At 42.4% G+C, this 4,476-nt stretch overlaps 1 protein-coding gene across 2 annotated transcripts in view; it reads right to left on the reverse strand.

The window, feature by feature from the left end:
- Nucleotides 1-4,476, reverse strand: part of SYCP1 (synaptonemal complex protein 1) — a 147,263-nt gene that overhangs the window by 71,377 nt on the left and 71,410 nt on the right. The window lies entirely within an intron of this gene.

The raw sequence follows: 4,476 nt of genomic DNA on the forward strand, positions 1-4,476 counted from the left end.
CTTTTTAATGGCTGAGTAATACTCCATTGTGTATATGTACCAGAGCTTTCTTATCCATTCATCTGCTGATGGACATCTAAGTTGCTTCCATGTCCTGGCTATTATAAACAGTGCTGCGATGAACATTGGGGTACACGTGTCTCTTTCCCTTCTGGTTTCCTCAGTGTGTATGCCCAGCAGTGGGATTGCTGGATCATAAGGCAGTTCTACTTCCAGTTTTTTAAGGAATCTCCACACTGTTCTCCATAGTGGCTGTACTAGTTTGCATTCCCACCAACAGTGTAAGAGGGTTCCCTTTCCTCCACACCCTCTCCAACATTTATTATTTGTAGACTTTTGGATCGCAGCCATTCTGACTGGTGTGAAATGGTACCTCATAGTGGTCTTGATTTGCATTTCTCTTATAATGAGTGATGTTGAGCATCTTTTCATGTGTTTGTTAGCCAAGACTCATACAGACAGAAAGACAAGTGGCAAAGGAGTAGTCAAATGTAGAATGCATCTCTCTTCAAAGATACATCAGGAATACCTCTTCAGATGCAGAAGACCTTGCAAAGCACCAGCTGAAACTGGCAGGAGTCCCTGACCACTGGAATCATGCAAAAATCAACAGGATGAAGGAAGAAAAGGGAAAAAGAGGAGGAGAGTGAGCAGGACTGGACCTGCACCCACGGAGTAGGGGAGCTGAAGCAGGGGTGAGGACCTCACACAGGGGCAATTGAGGCTGTTGGAGAGTGAAGCGGCTGATCTGTGACAGTCTGAATGGAGTAAGAACCACACAGACAATCCATGCCACAGCCTTACATAGCCCAGACAGGAATGCAAGCCCACCGGAATGTATGGTGGCTGGGAGCTGGAGCACAGTGATTAGAGAGCAATCCCAGGGTGAGGACTGCTGTTGACTGTGGGGAGACGGCCCAAAGGGACAGGAGGGAGTAGATCAGAGTGTGGAATACCTTTGGAGCAAAACCAGGAAGCAGGGCACTACTGCTGAGTTAGGAGCAGAGGGTGGAGCCATCACTGTAGCCCCTCTCCCCACACGCAAGTGCCAGCAGCTGACCAATAGAGAAAGAGCCCAGAGAGGGTGGCCCTTTGAGTGCCTGATATGTCAAACAATAGACAAGGACCAGCCAGGGAGGCCCTTTGAAAGTCCAGCTGCCAAAGGCTAGAAAAAGATTCTGTTAATAATAGTACTATATCTCCTGCACCTTGGCCACTGGCATCCCTAGACACATAACATCATGAAGGTCCCCACGATCCAAGCAACTGTGCCACCTCCAAGTTTGATCCTTACTGGAGGCAAAGCAGCCAGAGACTAGAAACAAATCCTAAAATGCTGTATCTCCTCTGCCCATAGTCACCATCTTCCCTGCACACCTGGCACCGCCAGGGTCCCTGCAATCCAAGTAGCTGTGCCATCTCCATGCTTGATCCCCACTGGGGCAGAGATACCATAGGTTAGAAAAATCCCTAATAGTGTCATATCTCCTGTGCTTGTAGTAACCAGATTTCCCTGCATACTTGGCATTGCCAGGGTCCCTGTAATCCAAACAGCTGCTCAACCTACACACCCAGTCCTCACTAGCACAGAATCAAATCCTCCAGTACACTCTCAGGGAAAGACCCTGATGCTGGGAAAGATTGAGGGCAGGAGGAGAAGGGGACGACAGAGGATGAGATGGTTGGATGGCATCACCGACTCAATGGACATGGGCTTGGGTGGATTCCGGGAGTTGGTGATGGACAGGGAGGCTTGGCATGCTGTGGTTCATGGGGTCACAAAGAGTCAGACACGACTGAGTGACTGAACCGAACTGATAGTAACATCTCAATACACAAGGCAAACACTAACAGACATAAAAGGGAAAATCAACAGTAACACAATAATCGTAGTGGACTTTAAAACCCCACTTACACCAATGGACAAATCATCAAAAAAAAATTAATAAGGAAACACAACCCTAAAATGACACAATAGACTCAGTTTAGTTCAGTTCAGCCACTCAATCGTGTCTGACTCTTTGAAACCCAATGAACTGCAGCACACCAGGCTTCCCTGTCCATTACAAACTCCCAGAGCTTGCTCAAACTCATGTTGATCAAGTCGGTGATGCCATCCAACAATCTCATCCACTGTCATACGCTTCTCCTCCCACCTTCAGTCTTTCCCTGCATCAGAGTCTTTTCCAATGACTCAACTCTTTGCATGAGGTGGCCAAAGTACTCGAGTTTCAGCTTTAGCATCATTTCTTCCAAAGAACACCCAGGGCTAATATCCTTTAGAATGGACTGGTTGGATCTCCCTGCAGTCCAAGGGACTCTCAAGAGTTTTCTCGAACACCACAGTTCAAAAGCATCAATTCTTCAGCACTCAGATTTCTTTATAGTCCATCTCTCATATCCATACATGACTACTGGAAAAACCATATTTTTGACTAGATGGACCTTTATTGGCAAAGTAATATCTCTACTTTTTAATATGCTGTCTAGTTTGGTCATAACTTTTCTTCCAAGAAGTAAGTGTCTTTTAATTCCATGGCTGCAATCACCATCTGCAGTAATTTAGGAGCCGAAGAAAGTAAAGTTTCTCACTGTTTCTATTGTTTCCCCATCTATTTGCCATGAAGTGATGGGACTGAATGTCATGATCTTAGTTTTCTGAATGTTGAATTTCAAGCCAGCTTTTTTCTCTCTTCTTTCACTTTCATCAAGAGGCTCTTTAGTTCCTCTTCCCTTTCTACCATAAGGGTGGTGTCATCTGTATATATATGGGCCTAACTCATATCTACAGGACATTCTATCCAAATGCAGCAGAATACACCTTCTTCTCGAGTGCACATAGAACATTATCCAGGATAGATCACATCATGTGTCACAAATCAAGTCTCAGTAAAATTAAGAAAAATGAAATTGTATCTGGCATCTTTTCTGACCACAAGGCTATGAGAATACATATTAAAGGGAAAAAATGTAAAAAAACACATATGTGGAGGCTAAACAATATGCTTCTAAATAACCAAAAGGTCACTGAAGAAATCAAAGAGGAAGTCAATATCTAGAAACAAATGAAATTAAAACACAACAAACCAAAACTTTTGAGAAGCAGCAAAAGCAGTTCCAAGAGGGAAGTTATAGAAGCCTACCCCAAGAAATGAGTAAAACATTAAATAAACAACCTAACCTTACACCTAAAGCAGCCAGAGAAAGAACAAAACCACAAAGTTAGTAGAAGGAAAGAAATCATAAAGATCAGAGCAAAAATAAAAGTAAAAGAAGTGAAGAAAACAGTAGCAGAAATCAATAAAACTAAAAGCTGGTTCTTTGAGAAGACAAATAAAATTGACAGACTTATCAAGGAAAAAAGTGAGAAATTCACAGCAAACATTATTTCCAAAGGTGAAAAACTGAAAACATTTTCTCTAAGATTAGGAATAAAACAAGGGTGCCCACCCTCGCCACTATAATTAAATATAATTTTGGAAGTCCTAGCAATGGAAATCAGAGAAGAAAAAGAAATAAAACGAATCCCAACTGAAAAAAAGAAGTAAAACACTCACTGTTTGCAGAAAACATGTTACTATACATAGAAAACCCTAAAGATATCACCAGAAAATTACTAAAGCTAATCAATGAATTTAGTAAAGTCTCAGGATACAAAATCAATACACAGAAATCTCTTGCATTCCTATACACTAACAATTTAAAATCAACAGAGAAATTAAGGAATCAATCCCACTCACCACTGCAACAAAAAGAGTGAAATACCTAGGAATAAACCTATTTAAGGAGACAAAGGACCTGTATGTAGAATTATAAATCACTGTCGAAAGAAATCAAAGACCACACAAACTAATGGAGAGATATATCATGTTCCTGGATTTAAAGAACCAATATTGTGAAAATAACTATACTATCCAAAGCAGTCTACAGAGTCAATGCAATCTCTATCAAATTACCAATGGCATTTTTCACAGAACTAGAACAAAAAATTTCACAGTTCATATGTGTGTGTGTGTGTGTGTGTGTGTTAGTCGTTCAGTCACATCCAACTCTTTGAAATCCCATGGACTATAGCCCACCAGGCTCCTCTGTCCATGGAAATCTCTAAGCAAAATAATGGAGTGGGTTCTCATCTCCTTCTCCAGGAGATCTTCCCAACCCAGGGATTGAACCCAGGTCTCCTGCATTGCAAGCAAATTCTTTACCACCTGAGCCACCAGGGAAGCCAATTTGTATGGAAACACAAAAGAACCCAAATAGCCAAAGCAATCTTGAGAAAGAAGAATGGAGCGGGAGGAATAATCCTTCCTGACATCAGACTATACGACAGAGCTACTATCATCGAAACAGCATGGTCAGATCAGATCAGTCGCTCAGTCGTGTCTGACTCTTTGCGACCCCATGAATCGCAGCACGCCAGGCCTCCCTGTCCATCACCAACTCCCGGAGTTCACTCAGACTCACGTTCATCAAGTC

The sequence above is a fragment of the Bison bison genome, unplaced genomic scaffold (assembly GCF_000754665.1).
Source record: "Bison bison bison isolate TAMUID 2011002044 unplaced genomic scaffold, Bison_UMD1.0 scf7180017864519, whole genome shotgun sequence".
In the NCBI taxonomy this organism is placed as follows: Eukaryota; Metazoa; Chordata; class Mammalia; order Artiodactyla; family Bovidae; genus Bison; species Bison bison.